At 52.1% G+C, this 21,369-nt stretch overlaps 1 protein-coding gene across 8 annotated transcripts in view; it reads right to left on the minus strand.

Annotated features, from left to right (window-relative positions):
- Positions 1-20,849, minus strand: part of TNS1 (tensin 1) — a 181,496-nt gene extending 160,647 nt beyond the window's left edge. For 7 of the 8 annotated variants that reach the window (XM_030327639.1, XM_030327638.1, XM_030327637.1 and 4 more), the window contains exons 1-2: positions 20,735-20,849; positions 9,209-9,246 (exon numbers count right to left, since the gene is read on the minus strand). The gene's annotated coding sequence lies outside the window, so the exon portion shown is untranslated. Of the gene's footprint in view, positions 1-9,208; positions 9,247-12,024; positions 12,108-20,734 lie in introns of those variants that run through there. The other variant, XM_030327642.1, reaches the window with a different exon arrangement.
- Positions 20,850-21,369: the final 520 nt, after the last annotated feature.

Raw genomic sequence — 21,369 nt, forward strand, 5'->3', positions numbered from 1 at the left:
TATAAGCTACTTTGAAAAACAGCCTAGCAGTTCCTCAAAAAGTTAAACAGGGTTACCATATGACCCTGCAATTCCACTCCTAGGTATATACAGTTGACCTTTGAATGAGGGGGTTAGAGGCACCAACAGCCGGCACATGAAAATCCCCATATAACTTTTGATTCCAAAACAACTATACTACTAATAACCTACTGTTGACTAGAAGCCTTACCAATAACGTAGTCAACTAACACGTTTTTTACTCAAAATTAGCACACATTTTATATAGCATATGTATTATATACTGTAGTCTTACAATAAAGTAAGCTAGCGGAAAGAAAATGTTAATTAAAAAATCATAAGGAGAAGAAAATACATTTACAGTACTGTACTATAAAAATCTATAAGTGGACCCATGCAGTTCAAACCTGTGCTATTCAAGGGCCAACCGTATACCCATGAGAAATGAAAACATACGGTCACAAAAAGACTTGTACGTGAATATTCATGACAGCATTATTCATAATAATCAAAAGGTGGAAACAACCCAAATATCCATCAACTGATGAACGGATAACCTCACACAATGGAATGTTATTCAGACATAGAAAGGATGTGCCTTGAAAACATTATGTGAAACGAAAAAAGCCAATCGTTAAATGAACACCATACATTCTATTATTCCATTCATATGAAATCTCCAAAACAGGGAAATATGTAGAGACAGAAAGTAGATCAGTGGTTGCTAAGGGCTGGGGCAGGGGTGGGGGGAAAGAACAGAGAGACTGAGAAGTAACAGCTATAATGTACAGATTTCTTTTCAAGGGGACAAAAAGGTTCTGATGTTGATGGTCACAGAACACTGAATATGCAAAAAACAAAAAACTTAACTATCACTTTAAATGGGTGAATTGTATGGTATGTGAATTATACCTCAATATACTTGTTACCAAAGAGAGAGAGAGAGAGTGACCAAGAGGGAAAGGATGGAGAGAGGTCTCCAGAAGCTGCAGACCACTGGTTTTCAAATCTGGTCGCAAAGAGGACTCGCCTGGCAGGCTTTTACTTAAATCAACTTTATTGAGACAGAATTTACATACAATAAACACATCCCTTTTAAGCATATAGTCCAATGAGTTTGACAGATGGATACATGTGCATAACTACCACCACAACAAAGATAAAGAACATTTCTATCACCCAAAAAAAGTTCCCTCACACCCTTTTGCAGTCAGTCTTCCTACCACCCCCGGGGCCAGAAAACTACTAATCTGCTTTTTGCCACGACAGCTTCATACTTCCCAGAATTTCATAAAAATGGAATCAGCCAGTGTGTACTTTTGTGTCTGGCTTCTTTCACTCAACAGTGTTTTTGACATTCACCCCCAGTGCTATGCGGAACAATGGTTCACTCCTTTTCATTGCTAAGTAGTATTCCACTGGGCCATTATATCACAATTTCTGCATTCACCTGTTATTGAATATTGGGGTTTTCCCAGGTAGGGGCTACTGTGAATAAAGCTGCTATGGATATGCACGCATTTTTGTGGACATGTTTCCATTTCTCTTGGGTAAATACCTTGGAGTGGAATTGCTGTGTCAGGGAGCAACCGTGTATGTAACTTAATAAGGAACGGTCTGTTTTCCAAAATGGTTGTACCATTTTACACTCCCACTGCTAGTTGCCACTTGTAAAAATCCCAATGCCCGGGTCATGCCGCAAACCAATTAAATCAGACTCTCTGGGGAGAAGGACCCAGGCATCATTATTGCCCCCTAGGTGATTCTAATGCACAGACAAGGTCTTGAAAGCCAGTGCTATAATCTCAGGTGCCTTGGGGCCAGCAAACAAGCAAAAGACACATTATATTCCCCTGCACCATTTCCTGATGCCTCCTTGATAATGGAAAGAAGAGAAGAAAACATAGGCAAGCATCTAGTCTCGAGTCAGCTATGTTGGTCTTCCAGATTCTCCCCACCTTTCATGAGTTAGGAGAAGGCAGAAGGAATGTAAAATAATAAATATTGGGACACCTGCGTGGTTCAGTCGGTTAAGCACCTGACTTCAGCTCAGGTCATGATCTCATGGTTCGTGAGTTCGAGCCCTACATCAGGCTCTGTGCTGACGGCTCAGAGTCTGGAGCCTGCTTTGGATTCTGTGTCTTCCTCTCTCTGTGCCCCTCCCCAGCTTACATTCTGCCTGTCTGTCTGTCTGTCTGTCTCTCTCTCCCTCTCAAAAATAAATAAAACATTAAACATAATAATAATAATAAATATTAGCAACTTTTTGACCACTTGATTTTGAGCTTGGCACTACAGTTGGGTCATCACTCTCAGTGCTCACAAGAGTCCTACAGGATAGGCCCTATTGTAATCCCCATGATACAGATGAGCAAATGGAGCTCAGAGAGGTAAAGCAACTTGCCCAAGGTCACGCAACCAATTATACATGCAGTCAGGATTTAAACTCAATATTCTGCCTCCAGGGCCAGAGAAGACTCAATGGGTCCCAAGGCATGAAACACACCCACCCCCCACAACCCTCAGTCCAACTATACCCGGGACAGCAGGAGAATTCTCCAAGCCTCCAACACAATTGTGAAGGAAAGCCGCAGGTGTGTTTATGAGAGAGTGGTAAAGGTGGTGTATAATATGACTGAAAGGTGGGGGTTAATTATGGGATTTCCTTTCCTTTCAAGCTTAAAGGACGGGATTTAAACCCCTTTGGGACAGGGGAGGAGACCAAGTCATTGCTGGTGCTCGGGACAGGGAAGAGCCAGGGTCTGGGAAGAGGGAAGGAGAGAGATAAAGAAGCAGGAGGCGAGTGGGAGCTGCCTGGAGGCTGAGGAGTGGGCAGTTTGCCTGCCCGGCTGCCTGGTCCTTTCATTTAACTCTTCTCTGACCTGGGAACGGGTGAGGAGCACTTTGCTGGAAGGAGCCGCTCTCTTCAGCGGGGACAGCTATTTCAAAACAAGGAGCAAATCAGGAGTGAGAAAAGCATTTCTCAAAAATGTATCTGGGGATTAGGGAAACCGTGTGGGCTATGCAGGTACTCTGTATTATCATGGCAACTATTCCGTAAATCTAAAACAACTCTAAAATTACAAGTTGCCTTTAAAGTGATAGATAAATGGGGCGCCTGGGTGGCTCAGTCAGTTGAGTGTCTGACTTCAGCTCAGGTGGTGATCTCAATGGTTCGTGAGTACGAGCCCACATCAGGCTTTCTGCTGTCAGCGCAGAGCCTGCTTCGGATCTTCTGTCTCCCTCTCTCTCTGCCCCTCCCCTGCTCGTGCTGGCGCTCCTTCTCTCTCTCTCTCTCTCTCTCTCTCTCTCTCTCTCTCTCTCTCTCAAAAATAAATAAACATTAAAAATTGTTTACATAAATAACATAATAGATAAACAGATGATACATAGCTAGCTACATAAAATGTACCTGGAGGTTGTGGCATCATAGAGCAGGGGAGCAAGAAGAAACACAAAGCAGAAGAAAATCTGCCGTGTATATATACACTGTGCGTGTACTGAAATAAAAGTGGGAGACAAATCCTGGGCCATCCATTTTAATCCCTAACAGGAAAGAAAAAACTGGGGACAAACAAGGGCCCCATGAGACACAGGGGTAGGGACTAAGGGAGGCTTAGGACCACTTCTTTCAAGAGATTCAGAGCCGGGAGCTGGAGGGTGGTGTTTGCATGCACTATGGGGTGTCTCCAGTGCCCAAGCCAGCCCGCTCTCTGTCTCTCTCTCTCTGTCTCTCTCTCTGTCTCTCTCTCTCTCATTCTCTTCCCTTCTCACCTGCTTCCCATCCATGGGTCCAAGAGCAGGGCCAGAATCATGCAGAAGACCACTGGCCCTTAGCCAAGTTGGTTACCCTCCCCAGGCCTCAATTTTGGATCTATAAAATAGGACTACCATGAGTCCAGCCCACATCACAGAACCGAGAAGATGAGTGGAAACATTTTGTGTGTTGCAAAGATCTGTGTAAATCCAGATGATTCAATGTTCATAGCACGTCTGTTCATAATAGCCCCAAACTGGAAATCACCCAACTGGCAATCAACAGTGGCATGGATAAACAGGTTGTGGTTTATTCATATGCTGGAATACAACACAGCAATTAAAAAGAATGAACCGCTACAGTGTGCACGCACACAGATGAGCCTCCCAGACCTAATGGTGAGTGAAAAAAGTCAGGAGCAAGAGTCAACATACTGTAGGAGTCAATTCGTGTGCAGTTCAAACAGAGGCAAGTAATCTGGGACGGTACAAGTAAGACTAGAAATTACCTTTGGGGGATACTGACTTGGAGGGGCGCATAAGGGCACTTCTGGGTGCTGGAAATGTTCTGGATCTTGATCTGGTTCATATATAGGTATAGACTTGTCAATGTATACTTGATGGTACATAACTTATACCTCAGCTAGAAAATGTAAATGACTAAAATTACTATGTGGAGTCAGTCTCTGTTGGAAGGTAAGAGGGCTTTTGGAGGGAAATTATGAACCCATTTGCTACTCCTTCTTTCCTGCTCTCACACCCTCCCCTCACCACCCCCCTCCACGGCCTCTCTCTAAATGGGAACTTCTTGTCCCTCAACATTCCTTGATTCTATTCCTTTACTCCTTCATTGGAACCCCTACCTCTAGAATAGTGGGGTCAGGCACTATTCTAGAAACTTGAGGGTGCAACCTAACTCTCAGCCCTCCTTTGTGCAGTAAACAGGTATTTAACATATACTTTGAGGCCCCTCCTCTACCAGCACTAAGCATTTTCTCTCAAGCAGGTCCAAGTGGTAAAGAGCTGGCAAAGAATATCTGGAATAGATAACCCTTCTCCGCCTGTGGTTCAAGAAAGGAGAAAGCTGTCTACTAGGTGCTGGTATCCATTTATTCCTCTACAACAGAGCCCACATAGCTGGAAGGCAGCAGGGGTAGAGTTGAAACCCAGGTATGTCTGACTCCTACATCTCTGCCCTTCCCAACGCTCTCACAGCCCCCCAGGAGCCAGATCCACCGTGCCTTCTCTCTGGGCATCTGTACGGTCAGCCTCCAAGGTGGCCCCCACTGATTCTTGCCTCCAAGTATTCGTGTCTTTATATTGCCCACCCCCCCCCCACAATGAAGATGACCTATGCAACCAATAGGATATTGTACAAATAACAGTATTTGCCTTCCAAGGCTAGGATATAAAAGACATTATGACTTCCACCTTGCTCTGCCTTGAATTACCCACTTTGTGGAAGCCAGCCGCCATGTTGTAAGGACACTCAAGCAGCCTAGGGAGAGTGCCATGTGGTGAGAAATTGAGACCTCCTGCCAACAGCCAGCCCCAAATTGCCAGCCACATGAATGAACCACCATGGAAGCAGCTCCTCTAGCCTCAGTCGGACTTTCAGATAACTGCAGCCCTAGCTGACATCTTGACTGCCACCCCATGAGAGACTCCAGGCCAGAATCAGCCAGCCAAGCCACTCCAAACTTTCTGACCCATGGAAGCTGTATGAGATAATAAATGTTTGTTGCTGCTTTAAGCTACTAGATTTGGGGGTTGTTTGTTATATCATATTGCTTCATATAAATAATATAGCCCCTCTCAGCTCAGAGCCATGGGTTCATGCTGCAGGAACAGTCTGGAAGGTGGCATGTTAAGGGGTCCAGAATGATCCACTCACCAGAGGGGTAGCCAGCATGGGCTGAATTTGAGAGGACAGGAGAGGACACACATCAACAAGAAATCCCCAGCATGTGCGAGAAGGACTGTGAAATAAGAAATCAGGCAAAGCAGAAATCCTGGCACCTTCCTACCTAGAAATTTCTTACACACTCCATCTATCTCAGTAAATGGAACCACGTGGCCAGTTACTCTGGCCAAAAACCTGGGAGTCATCCTTGAGCCCATTCTCTCTCACATACCCAACATCTCATCCATCAGCCAAGCTCTGGGCTCTACCCCAGAATGTATCCCAGACCTGGCCCCTTCTCACTGCTTTTCCTGCAAGCACCACGGCCTAAACCACCAGCCCCCTTCACCTGGCCAACATCAGCAGCCTGTTGACCCATCTCCCTACCCTACTCTTGTGCCTGTTCAAGGCCAGAGAAGTCTCCTCAGAATAGAGATCAGATCATGTGGCATGTGCTCAGAACACCCCAGGGCTACTATTCTCCAGCAAGACATGGCCTCCTTTCAAGCATAATAAGCTCATCTCACCTCAGGGCCTTTGCACTTGCTCGTTCAATCTTCCAGATCATCATGTAACATCATCATTTGGGTCTCACCTCATGCAATACTTCCTCTGAATTTTCCGGGGCCACACTAACATAATCACTCTCTAACCCACTGCTTTAGCTCATTTCCTTCATAACATGTTTACCTATTTACTGCCTGTCTCCCCCAGAAAAGTGTCAGTCCCGTAAGGGCAAACACCTTATCTATCTTATTCACTTCAAAACCAGTGTCTGTCTCTTGATGTCAGCTCAGGTCATGATCTCACAGTCACGAGATTGAGCCCCACATCAGGCTCCATGCTGTGTGTCAAGCCTGCTTGGGATTGTCTCTCTCTCTCCCTCTCTCTCTGCCCCTCCCCCACTCATAGTTGGTCTGTCTCTCTCTCTCCCCCCCCAAAATAAATAAATAAACATTTTAAAAAAACAGTGTCTTAAAATAAATGTGTTTCTTACAAAAAAAAACAGTGTCACATGGAAAGAGTTCAATAAACATCTGTTTAATGAATCCTGTCTAGAGGTAAGGGGGTGGATGAAATGACCTCCAAGTTGATCTGGCTGTAAAATCCAGAGGACAGAGCTCTGCTGTGTGCTCTGGGGCTCACTCACATCGCCCTTCCCAGCAGAGGAAAAGGCAGGGCGGTAGTAAGAGCTGTGGTTTTAGGGGAAAGACTTGCCAGCTGGGTGGAGCTCACACCACCGGTGGGTCCCATTTCCTACAGAGGAAAATCCTCCAAAAAGCTCCTTCTGTCTGCCTGGCCACTGCCCTGCCGGGCCACCTCTACCCTCTCGGTTGTCGTCCTTGGCTGGGCAGAGCAGGACTGCCGCAGCCTGGTGGATTCTGAGCTTCCAGTATTTTCAAGAATTACCAGGCAGGCTACACCCCCCCCAGAAGTCATCTTTGGCATCCCTCTGTCACCCCCCAGGAGGCTGCTGTACAATAGGGAACCCTCTTCTGTCACACCTCCGGACCTCTTTCAGCCCCTGTTCACCCAGACTCAGACCCTTCGTTGCCAGTATGTTCATCCCCTTATCCTAGTTGAAGGAATCCGCTTCCATAAGAGATGGAAAGCAAAGACGGAGGGGCAGGTAAGGATTAAGGAACGTCAGCAAGATCGGATATTTAGAAGGAAGCACAAAGGTCCAGGGACAAAGATGGGCGACGAGTTAGACTGTGAGACCTTGGCAAAGTCATCCAACCTCTGGATGCCTCAGTTTGCTTATTTGTAAAACAAGGAGAGATCTTTCAGCCTGCTTTACGCGGTGATGGAATTAAAAGAATAAAATCAGACAATGCACTGAAGTGCTTTCTAAAGCCTGAAGCACCGTACAAACATCCATTGTTATTAAGAGAAGCAGGTGCAGAAAGCAGGAGAGAAAGGGAGTAGACCGGGAGGAGGGAGGAAACAAAGGTTCTGGAGTTAAGGGTGGAAAAGCTCTGCTCTGGACGAAGAGAACAAGGAGGGAGACGGAGGGAGGAGCGGAAACCCACTGCCCCCGCCTGAAGAAGGCAAGGCTGGGAGAGTCAGAAAAGCAGAAGGCACCTGGAGGGGCAGGACCGTCCTCCTGTGCCCATTGCGAGCCGGGCCGTTGGCACCTCTGCTACGAGGGCACTCCCCCTCCCCCACCCCCACCCCCGGAGTTCACACACAGATGGGGAGATGCCCCCAGCAAGGCCATGTACCCTGCTTGAGCAAGGTCACTCCGGAAGAAGTGGATTCCCTTGCAGACCTGCCTGCTCCAGGGGCACCCTTCCCCAAAACAACAGTTGGCTCTTGGAGCTACCCACTGATAATAATCAACTACTCTGCTCTTGAGCACCTGCCTTATGTCAGGCACTGGACTGCGCACTTCACACGCATTATCCCATTTTATCCTCATAATAACCTTTTCTTACCCCATACCCTTGAGAATAAAACAGAGGCTCCGGGAGGTTAGATGCCTTGCCCAAGGTCACTCAGTAAATAAAGAAGCAGAGCATGAGATGTACTGGATCCTGGGCCTCAACTGCCCAGTACTTCTTTTTGAGACATCCTCCCTCCTGCTTCCACTCAAGGAACTCCTTCCTGAAAGATCAGGTGTGAACGGCAAAGGTGGGGTGAGAGGGCAGGGAGGATGTAAGTAATGATGGGGGACAATGCAGAGACGGGCTGTGTTAACAGGTAAGGCAGGGCATTTCCACCTCCAGAGAGCTGAGCCCATCTGACAGAACAGCTGCTCTCCCAAGTAATCCATCATAATCCATTACTCCAAGAAGCCAACTCGTGATCCATCACTCCTCGGTCCAGGCCTGAGAGGATGCAGCAGGGCTCCAGCCAACCTGGCCAACCAGGACCCAGCAGTCCTTCTGACCTTCTTGCCTCAGTTTTCCTCTCCCACCAAGACCAGCCCTGAAACACTGATGGGGAAACTGAGGGCCAAAGTGCCACCTGGCCAATAAAGAGAGTGGGATGGTCTCGCAGGAGATTCCAGGCCCAGGGAAACCCTGACCTCCAACCTCATCCCCACTTCTACCTACCCCGTTTTCCCGCCCTCGGGCTCTTTTGACTGTGGCCCCCATCCCGAGTTTTTCCAGATTGCCCCAATTGGGCCAACCAGGGCTCTGCGTGGCCCATGGGATAACTGAAACGCGTCCTCCTCCTCCTCCTCCTCCACTCCCACAATCACACCCCCCCCCCCCCCAAGGGAAATGCCTTCAGAAGCCCCTCCCTCGGAGCTTGGTCCCCGCCAGCCACGTTCAGGAGCTGCGGAGACCCCGCGCGCCGTGGCCCCCATCCAGAGCCCCCGCCCCCCTCCCCCCAGTCCCGGCCCTCGCCTTCACCTTGACCCGGGCCGCTCCCGGCCCCAAAGCTTAGCATAAACAAAGAGCGGGGCAGGGGACAACCCGCGCACCGCCCCCGGCCCGCCGGCGCCCCCGGCGCCCCCGGTGCCCCCGCTCCCGTCCCAGAACCCGAACCAGTCCCGTCCCCGAGCCCCCCCGCAGAGCCAGGCGGCCCGCGGCCCCTTACCTTGGCCTGGCATTTCCGATGACAGGAGAAGCTGCAGACTGCGAGAGGGCGAGACACAGAAAGAAAGTTTAGCCGCGAGGTATGAAATGGAAACTCCGGCGAATCTCCTCCCACCCCCGCCCGCACTCCGCGCTTGGGAGGGAAGGAGGGAAGGAGGGAAGGAGGGACGGAGGGAAGGAGGGAAGGAGAGAAGGAGGGACGGAGGGAGGAGGCGGCGGAGGGGGGCCGCTGCCGCAGCTCCCCGGGGCCCGCGGGGTGGGAACGCCGGGGACTGCGGACCCTCCGGCTGGGGAGGCACCGAGCCCCCATCACCAGAGCCCCTGGGGCAGGCCTGCGAAGGTGGGAGGAACAGGAGGAGGGGAGGGGGGGACAGACTCCCCCGCTGGATCCCTGCCAGGGGCAGAGGTGGCCCGGACCCAGGCCCCATGCCAGCCGTGCCAAGGAATAACGGGGGCCTTCTCCCCTTACACACACACACACACACACACACACACACAAACACACGTGTGTGCGCGCACGCCAGGAAGGCAGTCGGCACCCCAGGAACCACAATCGCACTCACTCTCCACTAGAGAGGGACACACGAACCCGATTTACAGTCCAGGAGAAGACCGGTGCACACACACATTCGCATTTACACCCATACACACACAGACTCACCCATAACCACTTATACCCGTACACTCAGCCAGACGTGCAAACATAACCATATGTACACATATAGCCTCACACACACTCACACTCATGCCCAAGGGAAACCTCTGACTCAGGGACACCAACACACAGCCTGACACGGACGTGTAGACACAGACACACGGACAGATGCTCACACAGGCTCACAAACTTCTTGTCCATCATTTGAAACACACACACACACACACACACACACACACACACACACACACAAAGGACTTAATTCTGCCCTCCCACTACCAGAAGCTGGAATCAAATTTCCTCTGGGGTTCCCTCCGTCTGGAATGTCCCAGCCCTGCCTGCCCCACCCACAGGGCCCTCCACCCTGGGGTTTGCTGGTCCCCTCCCACCAAGTCCCACAGATGGAGTGAGGGGTCTCCTGAGCTGAGCTCCTACACGGACTTGACCTTATTTGCTACCCACGACCTGCTGAGACAGTGGGTTAGCAGCACTGGTTAGAGAACAGGGGTCGGGGAGGCAGGGGAGCTGCTGCAACCCCAAATCCTTGGTAGCCACAGCCAACTGCCCTGACCTCTTGGATCCACAGTTCCTCTAATCCTTTTCTGTCTTTGAGCCAACTTGATTCTCAGCAGAATGCAAAAGGGGAGACTGAGGCACAGAGGAAGGCCCAGAGTTGCCAAAAGAGGCTCTGGGGCTCTCCATACCAAGGCTTCTGATTGGTCTGTGGGAGTGGAAGTCCAGAGGCACAATGGGTGGAGCCTAGGATTCAACCTTGGCTATTGGCCCTCCTCGCCTGGGACCTTGTTCTCCCAGAACCTAGCCCTGGCCCCAGCTCAGGCCTGTGACTCAGCTGCTGCTGAACAAGGCTTTCCTGACCCCACCAGCCACCCAGCCCAGCTCAGGGACTTCTCCGCCCCTGGCCACACCAAGACGTATCCACCCCTGGCCACCCAAAACAAGTCATGCCCATCTGCTAGCCTTTCTGCTTCTCTGTCTCCCCACTCTCACTACCCCAGCGTGGCAACTCCCCTTCAGACTCCCCAGCCCCACCCCCACGCCTTCTTTTCTGGCCTCAGAATATGGAATTGAGAAAGCCTCAGGCTGAGTGTGGCCTGAGCTCTGAAGGCCTTTCCAGCCAGACCGGCCCCCCACTGGGCCACTACCTCCAGCCTGAAGGAGCTTTCCCCTTCCTCTGCTAATCAAATCCCAGGCCTTCAGGAAAAAGTCCTGGGCCCCTCATCTGGAGGCCTTCCTCACTGTTCCCTACCTCCTTGCAGGTATCACCAGAGAGAGCATGTTTCCCATCACCTCCTTGGTTCCTACAGCTGTGGGCTCCTTCAAAGGAAGGATCTCTCTCTCTCTCTCTTTCTCCCTCCCTCCCTCTCTCTCTCTTTCTCTCTCACACACACACATACACACATACACACACACACACGCGCACACACACACACACACACACACACACACTACACAGTGCCTGGTATACAGTAGAGGTTTAACAAATGATTGATGAGTTGGACCTGACTGAAGATCTCCCCTGGAATCTATGTACACCCCCATTTAATCATTCCCACCCCACTCTCAGCCTTTCCCTGAGCTATACTCTGCCCCCAATATTTAACTATCCGTTAAAATGGATCCCTAAGTTATCCAATCTGGGCCTCCTGATCCCAGTCTAGATACCAACAGCCAGGATTCCATCTTCCTCCAGTATCATACTGCATACCTGACAGTTCACAGAATGCACCAAACTCTTGCCTGCCTCAGGGCCTTTGCACTTGCTGTTCTGGCTGCCTGGAACACTCTCCCTCACCCCAGCCGTCTATTGTTCCCCAAGCCAAATCCTTCTCCTACTTCTAGAATCCACCACAAGCCATCTATCTCCCCAAAGAGGCTTTTCCTGACCACCCAAATTACATTACGTACTTCCAATATTCTTTCTCAGTGGTACCCTGATAATTTCCTTCTTAATACAGTTCACAGTCTGAAGTCAACATGGGCAATTCCTGCTCATTTATGAATAGTGCCTCTCCCTACACTAGACTCACCAGGACAAGGAGCATGCCTGTCTCATTCACGCCATATCCCCAGTAGCTAGAACGGTATCTGCTCCAGCCCACAACAGCAAACAGCAGCTTTGTGCAAATTAGAAAAAGGCTTACCTTGTGAGCAAACCAACCCCTTGGACACACAGCTGAGTAGAGTATCTTTGTGGAAATGGCAAGGAGGTGCCTTCTCTCCAGGCAGACCCCACTCTGTACCCGAGTGTGTGGTTTGGAGAGCAAAGAGTGGCTGCTTCCAGGGCTCCCTCGGGTAGGCGCCCTTGGCAGTGAACAGCCTGCATGACCATACAGGGCAGCCCTGCCTATCACACAGTGGGCAGACACTCCACAAATGCCCTTGAATGGAGGGCAGATGGAGAAATCATCGGGCAACTGCAGTACAATGTTCTGAGGGCTCCCTGCGTGCTGGAATGCAGAGAACTTGCCCTTGAAAGCTCTACAGTGGGGAGCAAGGGAAGACCTCCCCCAACCCCCCAGAGCCCAGAAGACAAAAGCTCGGCAAACTCAACTCAAGTGGCAGGTTCCAAGCAGCTCTGCTGAGAGCTTTTGACACCTTAGGAGCACCTGCCCACCACTCCCCAAGGAGGCCCTCTTGCCCTGAGTGCCCTCCAGGGACTGTGCGCTCACAATCTTAGTCACCCCTTCTCAGCAACCCCCCACACACCCGGGGCAGTATTTCCTACTCTGACTTGCACATCCCCTCTGCTGTAATTTGAAACTTGAGCGTGACATTCTGCTGGCTTCTCACTTCCCAGATCAATGGCACCTCCTGGAACCCTCTCCCACAACGAACAGGGCTGCTTTATACACCCAACTGAATATCATCGAAAGGCTGCTGTGTGACTTCTGGGGCTCAGTCATCAAAGGCACTGTGGCTTCAGCCCTGGTCTCTTGGATCACTTGCTGGGGCAGAAGCAAGTCCCGATGCCACGAGGCGCTATAGAGAGGGCCATGCGAGGAACGGCCGCGGCCCCCTGCCACCGGCCTGCGCCCATTTGTCAGGCACAGGCCCGGGCCACCTGGCAAGTGGATCCTCCAGGCCCTGTCTGTCAGGCCCTCAGATGACTACCGCCCTGGCCACAGCTTCATGAGGGACCCAGGGTCCAAACCACCCAGCTAAGTCACACGGGAACCCCTGACCCTCAGAAACTCTGTGACATAATAATTGCATATTTATTGTAAATTGCTAAGTCGGGGGATGATGTGTTAAGTAGCTACAGATAAACAACACAGAAACCAGGGCACAGGATCCCTCAGAAAGCAAGAGGCTAAAGGCTGTTGCTGGGAATTGAGGCCAGAGGCCATCTCCTCAGTCCTGCCTTGCATCCTGGGACCAGCATGCTCCTCCCCGTAACCCCTTCTCCCCTCTCCTTACCCTACAATACGATTAGTCATCCTGTCCCAGAAAGTAACTCCAAAGAGGCTGTTGGATCCCCCTTTTCCTGCCAGCCCCCCACCACTGCACCAGTTCGGGCCAATTATCCTTCCCTGGGTCCCGTCTCCCCTCCGGCCTTGTCCCCCTTCAATCCATAGAACCACAGACCATTCTCGAGTGCAAACCGATCGCATTTATACTCCTTCTTAGAAACACCTGGTCCAGCACCTCAGCACGCTTATAAGGCCCCGCACAGGCAGGTCTTGTCTTCGCCTCCAGCCACTGCCCCAAAAGAGATCTGTTGCTGCCACAGTGAACTCCCCCAAAGGACACTGAGGCTAGTAGGCCTGAAATGGTGAACTCATATACATCCTCTGAGGCCCAGTTCGAAACGCCCCTCCCTAGATGATCAGGCACTCAAAGGCACCTCCTCTGTGCTCCCAGGCAGGTCCTGTTCAACTTGGCAGCTTGGTATCCTGCCCCTTCTCCTAGCACAGGGTCTGACATACAGATGGGGCTCAACACACGTGGAGTACACTTAAAACTGGAAAAATTCTCCCCAGCCCAAACCACTGGGACTGGGGCTGATGTTCCAGGGCAATGAAACAGACACAAGAGAGGGTAGGTAAGCCCTACTTTTCAGCTCAGCTCCTGCTGGGAAAGGGCAAATAGGGACTGTGGTCAGTGCTTTCCGAGTGTGTCAGTACAAATATCACCTATGATCCAACCTGGTCCAGCTCTCCATCTACCCACTTACCTACCTGGCTGCGTGTAGACTGGCTCTCAGCTCAGATGTAGGTCGTGCTCTGTGACCTGGGACAAGTTACTTAACCACTCTGAGCCTTAATTTCCTCATCTATAAAATGGGGGCAATAACCATATCTACTTTACAGGGTTGTTATGGGAATTAACTGACTCCCTATATGTGGGCGACCCACAGCATAGCAGCTTTTCATCCCTGCTGTTATTATACTGGAGAGCCCCCAACTCCTAGTCAGGAGGCCCGGCTTCCGGTCCCAACGGCCATCATACAGTTGTGTGACGTGAGGCAAGTCATTCCCACTCTCTGGTCCCCACCACGCCCTGCTGACTCACACTCATTTGCCTACATTACCCCTGAAGTTCCCTACATCACTGAGCCCTGGAACAGATGGTCCTCAAGCCCTCTTCCAGCTGTGACAGTCTGTGTTACCCACTGGTCTCCCCACCAGTCACCACCTGTCTCTTCCTCCCTCCAGCGAACAGCGAAGAAAGCAGGGGAAGCCCAGGTTCCAACCCTGCACACATCCCACACACTGGAGGAAACACCCAGCCTGTGATTGACATGGATGCCCACTCCACACTGTACCACACCTCACTGAGGGTCAAGGGCAGGAATACGCCAACCTTCCCAGCCTGATGTCCTCCGCGCTTGAGTCCTTCCCAGATGCACATCTCAGGATCAACCCCACCTGAGCGAACCGTGGCCCTCCCCAGCTCCCACAGAAGACAGTGGCCTCTGAAGCCAGTGACTCTGCAAGATGAAGCCCCCTGGGGAGGGATCCCATCAAACCAAAGCTCCGTGCAGCCCCCAGAGTCCCATCTCTGCCCATGGGTGTCAACAGGGACCCCCACACAGCAGGGCACCTCCCCTGCCTTCCAGGCTCCTGATATACCAGCTGCCTCCTGATACACCACCCGGTGGCCTAAGAGGGAGCTGAGAGCCCCATAGTGTAGAGGGGTCCATAGGTTACCTTCTGGGGTGGAAAAATGCACCCCCAACCCCAGCCCTCAGCCAGCTCCCGCCTCACTGGCTCACTGGGCTGCCAGGACTCTGTCCTGAGGTGGCTTCCTGCCTCTCAGGAACACAGGAAGCCAACATTGTTGGGATCTAAATGGCCTTTTCCTCCTGGCCTCGGCTTGGAAAATGAGCACATAGCCTCAGTGTGCACCTGACCCCAGCAATAACCGCCCACACCCCCAGTGGGCCTCAGCTTCTTCCCCAGCTGACAGAGTGACCAGCCCAGCCACCCACCTGCCCACCCAGCCTAACAGCCCTTCCCTGCTCTGCTGATCTCCATGGCCTTGGGCAGGCCATGGTACTCAAATAGTTGTTCAACATTATTCTAGTTGTTTCTATGAAGGGTTTTTTTTTATGGATAAGAGTAACATTTAAATCAGGAGACTTTGAGTAAAGCACATTAACTTCCATAATGTGGGTGGGCCTCATCCAATCAGTTGAAGGCCTGAATAAAACAAAGACCTCCTCAAGCAGGAAGAAATTCTGCCAACAGACTAGTTTAGAACTTGAACTGCAATGCCCTGGGTCTCCAGCCTGATGACCTACTCTGCAGATTTTGGACTTGCCAAGTCTCTGTAACTGCATGAGCCAGTTTCTTAAAACAAATCACCTACCTATCTCTATCCATCCATCAACTACCTACCTATCCATCCATCCATCTATACACACATCCTGTTGGTTCTGTTTCTCTGGAGAACCCCAACTAATACAAGGGATGGTCAGAAGTACGGGCGCCATGAGACTTTGAAGTTGAGCGAGAAGAAACTTCTAGATCATCCCGTCCAGTGCTTTTGAAACTTTCATGCACATGGACTCCTATGATATTGGTTACCATCATGCGCATGGACTCCTTTGATATTGGTTACCATTCAGGAATGCTCATTCTGTACCAGGCTCTGTTCTGAGCCCTTTATGTGTACATATTATCTCATTTCATCCCCAAAGTAACTCAAGGAGAGAGGTGTGTGATGTGTGTCATTTGAAAGGAGAGGTAACTGAGGCTCAGAGGGGTTATGCGACCTGCCTAAGTTCTCACTTGTAAGCGGTAGAGCTGGGATATGAATTCAGGACGCCTGGGCTAAGTACAAAACCACCATCCATTCTGCCTCCTGATACATTTAACTCCCACAACCAGAGCTTTTCTGATTCAAATGGGCAGGGGCTCCAGAGTCTCAGCCCCTCAAGCCTTCCCTTGGATTTCTCCTTTTTCCTACCTTCTCAGGCCCCTAAAGTATCTCCAAAAAAAAAAAAAATTCAGTTCCTTTGGAGAACAGTTTAGAACCTCTAATCCAGTCCAATCCCTCTTTTAGAGAAAGGGGAAAGTCAGGCCCAGAGAGGTTAAGTGTCTCACCCAAGCTTACACAGCCAGACCGGAGCAAGCCACAACAAGAACCCGGGGTCTTTCCACCCTACCAGGCTGCCTCCAATGATTCCAAAGAGGTCCTCAGACACAGGGTGAAAGCTGTCATTGTCAGTGAAATAACAGAGGAGAACGAGCTCCCTGAAACAAGTTTTCCCCAAATCCAACCAGTAAGGGCTTCTGAGTAGGCTTGTCCCACTGAGAGGTGAATTGTCTTCCCCGGGTACATCCCACTCTGGGGAGGCAGCAGGAACCTCCCCTGCCTTCCAGGCTGGTCAGTGGCATTGAGAAGGGAGGTAGTCTAAAACTAGGCCTACATCCAGGCCCAGATGGCAATCCTTGGGCTCTGGAGCCGGCATTTTGGTCTCTCCTCTCAGCTTTCAGCCTAGCAGAAGGCTAGAGCCCTTTAGCAAGGCCCTAGACTCCCTAAAGCACTGTCCCCAAGGACCTGGGGGAAACCCACCGTTTGACCTGAGGAACTCATAAACATCCCTCCAGACCCAGCCTCCTTCTGCCTTCCCTGATGAAGCCTAACAGGAAAATCTCTGCTAAGTCAGAGACAACCTTTCTCATACACCTCTGTGTCAGCTTGGCCACATGTTCTGTGATTGTCTGATGGCATGTCTGTCTTCCCAGGTCAGGGGCTGGGTCTCGGCACCAGTACCTGGTACAGCGTCTAGCCCAGAGGGCCCTTAGTTCACGACTGCCAGGTGGATGTCCTTGTGTGTGCAGGAGGTGAGGTGGCAACCTACACTGGGAGACTTATCTAGCCTTTACAGACTCCAACAGAGGACTTTTCCAGGCCCTCCCACTGGCCGGGGCTCAGGGAGCATTCTTGGTCCAGCCCCTTCTCTACAGTTGAGGAAACTGAGTCCTGAGTGGTGACGTGATCTATCTGAGGTCATACGGCCTGTGAGTGGCAGGGCCAGACAGAGTGCCTGGACCGCTAACAAAGGCCTGGGGCCTCTTCTCCTCCCATTGTCTCATCCATCTGTCTCCCTCACAGGGAGCCTTAGTCCAGAACACTGGTATTCATTTTACAGCCACACACAGAACCTCAGTGTTCCTCGCAGTAACCAACCCCCCAGAGACGCAGGACAGGGTTTATTACTAACCCCATGGTACACAGGAGGAAACCCCATGGTACTCAGGGAAGGAAAAGACTGGTGACAGTCTCACAGTGACCTCTCTGCCTGTATATCAGTCATACTTATTCCCAAATGTCCTGCCACCTTCGTTCTTTGCCTGCATTGTCCATCTTTGAGTCTCCCCGTCCAGAACTAGACCCTAGGTTCCCTGACTCCTTTCCCCATCCCCATCATCGACCCCAACCCCTTCAGCCATAGTACATTAAACAGTGAAATGCGGCAGGCAGGGAGCAGAAGACTGGTCCAAGCTATAGAGCAGGTCAGCCAGAGGGAGACAGGACAAATGCCCCCATTTCTCTAGATCTAGGAAAGTGCCCTCACTTTCCATGCCTGCACTTGGAGTGCCCTCAGCACCGCAAGGAGACTGAATTCAGAGCCTTGATGTTCCATGCACCCCTCCACACTCATCACCCTCAGCCACTAATCCAGAGAATGACCATGTTGTAACCCCAGACTCGAAGACCAAAAAAGGAACCAGAGAGCACCACAAACCCTTCGGTTTGGGCTTGGTGAACAAAACATGACCTGGGTTTTAGTCCACAATCACCCCCTTAGCCGGGGAACAACCTGTACAACCATAGCTGGTGGCCGCGGATGGATGGGTGGGTGGGTGGATAAGGGGGTCTGTCCATCTTGTGCCACCTTCTGGTTCCAAAACACAGAGAGTTGGCCCACTCCTGTATCTCTCACCAGCAAGCCCAGTGGCTCCAACCCCGTCCCCAGGCCTGGTGACCCCAACCCTCTGCTGAGAATGCACATCGTAGTCTCCTGTAGAGCTGGGAGTCTTCAATCCTCCCTTGCTGGGCCCAGCCCCAGCCCTTCCATGGCCCAGTCCTGACACCTGGTGGTGCCTCTGGGCTGCAGTCCTGGCTTTCTTCCCACTTCTCAATAACTCATTCAGAGCTGCCAAACCAGCCTGGCAGCTCACTGGCCACCTGCCCTCCACTCTGGTTCACACCGGCAGGGCCAGGCTCCGAACCAGGTAAAACCCAGGTCTCACCTTGGCGGCCTTCCCTTCCCACAGGTTCACATCCCCTCCTCAACCCAGGCCTTCAAGCCAGGTCAACTGGGGAACTTAGGACTACAGACTATTACAGAATTTGCAGCCAGAGATGTGCCAAGGTCAGACACTGAGTGCCAGACTTCCTTCTACCCCACCCCTGTTCTGCCTCCTATCAGAGGAGTGCTGGCGGTCTGGGGTGAAGGGAAGGCACACCAGGGAAGGAAGGAAGGAACTGGTGGGAGGTGGAGGGAATGGAGGCTCAGGGGCTAACTTCAGCAGGCTCACCCAGCCGGGTGGGGTGGGGGCGGTGACGCAAGCAAAATGGAAAACGCCGCCCCCAGCAATCCCCTCCTGACTCTCCCGGCTCCCACCCTAACCCAACACCGTCCCAGCCGGACCTCTTGGGAGGAGGGTGACACCATGCGGCTTACTTTGGTACTGCAAAAGTCCCTGTTGGCCTCCTAAATTCCTTCCGGGCGTCCCAGCTCTTCAGTCAAGGACCATTAACCTCTGCCCTTTGCGCATAGCAGGACGTGCCTAGAATGCCTCCACGTGCACATTCGCACACACTCACACATTCCCATCCACCCACTCCCCCCTCCAACATACTGCTGAAACTCCTTGTCTAGGAGGACTTCCCTCCCCCAGAGAGCACACCCCCGACAACCCCACTCGGACCCAGCCAGCTGTGTGCCTTGGCAAGAGACTTAACCACTCTGAGCCTTGGTTTCCTCATCTGTAAACTGAGGGCGACACCAGCACTTTCCGGAGGCTGCGAGCCCTGCAGGAGATCCATGTGAGTGCTTTCATACTAAGTGCTTTCGTGATTGCTCCCTAGGCTCTGATGCCCAGCTTCCCAGCCCCACCGAGACTGGCAGGGAGGGAGGGGAGAGTCCGGGTAGAGCCACGTGAGTGAAGACCCTCGGGCAAGAAGGAGCCTGGCCCCTCTGGTATGTTTGATATACTTGGCGTATTCCAGAACTGAGTGAGGTGCAGCCGGGGTGAGTATGGGCTTGGGGGACAGGGCGGATGGGTCAGAGAGCTGGCACAGGGTGGATCCTGCTGGGCCTAAGGAGTCAGTGCTTTGTCTTGAGGGTAGTGGGGGCTCCCAAACCTTTTCCCAGGGAGCTGACATGACCAGATCTATGTGGAGTCCCACTCGGAGCTGGTGAGGACGGTGGATTGGAGAGGGCGGGCCAGGAAGCCAAGAGCTGAAGTCAGCCCTCCGGATGACAGGTGCTGCCAGCCTGAAGTGGAGAGGCTCAGTGATCCAAACTACACTGGGGGCCCTGGCGATTGATGGGAGGCAGGGTGGGCAGGAGAAGGAGGCATCTGGTAGGGCCGCTGGGCGGGGGGGGGGTGTCAGTCACTGTCACTGAGACTGTGCGCGGGGGCCCCCTGCTGATTTTACTGTGTGATCTGGGGCAAGACACTGACCTCTCTGGCAACAGTCACAGCCAAATCCCAGGCCGTGTCAGAAGCACATGAGAACAGTGATTGAAAAAGCCCAGAAGGGGCGCCTGGGTGGCGCAGTCGGTTAAGCGTCCGACTTCAGCCAGGTCACGATCTCGCGGTCCGTGAGTTCGAGCCCCGCGTCAGGCTCTGGGCTGATGGCTCAGAGCCTGGAGCCTGTTTCCGATTCTGTGTCTCCCTCTCTCTCTGCCCCTCCCCCGTTCATGCTCTGTTTCTCTCTGTCCCAAAAATAAATAAACGTTGAAAAAAAAAAATTTTTTTTAAAAAAAAAAAGAAAAGAAAAAGCCCAGCAGCCGCCAGGCTCTCCCCCAAGTCGGATTCAGAGCCTCTTGCACTCCTCCCTAGCTTTGGCGTCTTCCTCAGTGCCAGGCACACATCCACACACCATCCCCATGCGACACCCCTTCTGCGTGCCTCCTTCATATCATCCACACGCATCCCGGCCATTCGCTCACAAGCCACAGGTCATGCCCGTGCCACCCACACCTGCCAGGTACCATCCACACACACCCACAAGCTTGCCATCTGGTGTGCGTAGCACCTCTCCCCACAGGAGAACCAGGCACCAGGCTAGGACCCCGAGGACATCTGCCCCGGCCCCAGGCCACCTCGTTCCCATGACAGTGCTCTCCCCACCACCCCCTCCCCCAGAGCCTGGCCAGCTGCTCACCTTTGCAGGTGCAACCCTCCCGGGTGATGGCCTGTCGGCAGATACCACAGGGCTTCACCTTCTTGAAGGTCTTCACCTTGAAGTGGTGAGTCTTGGGGGCCTCCAGATCCTCCGGCTGTGTGGGGGAGAGGCACAGTGATCAGGCCTGGGCAGAAGACCGAGGAAGGAGGCAGAGGGGACTAGGGGACAAGTGGGCAAGGACTGGGGAAAAGGAGAAGTGAGAGCCCCGTCAGGGGTGACAGGGCTGGGCCCATTTCTGGGAGGAGGTGCCCCAGGAAAGAGAAAGCTGAGTGTGACCCAGACTCCCACAATTAGGTGGGTCAGCCTACCGGGACACTGATTTTAAATGGATTGCTCAATACGGTTTTACACGCACATACCGCATAACCACACCCCGGGAGGCTGTCTCATGGCCGACCCGGTCAATAGCCCCCTAAGGTAAGTACTGTGGCGACTCCTTTCACCAAAGATGCATTTTGCCGGAGCTCTAAGCTTCACTGTGAGGTTTCTGTCACTCAGGATTAATCCTTGGGGTTTATCCACACAGTCGCACAGAGCAGCAGCACCTCATTTTCATCACCGTGTGTGATCACAGCTAATTCCTTTCCCTGTCCGTGTCCCCATGTCGCCAATGT

Source organism: Lynx canadensis, chromosome C1, assembly GCF_007474595.2.
Source record: "Lynx canadensis isolate LIC74 chromosome C1, mLynCan4.pri.v2, whole genome shotgun sequence".
Taxonomy (NCBI): domain Eukaryota; kingdom Metazoa; phylum Chordata; class Mammalia; order Carnivora; family Felidae; genus Lynx; species Lynx canadensis.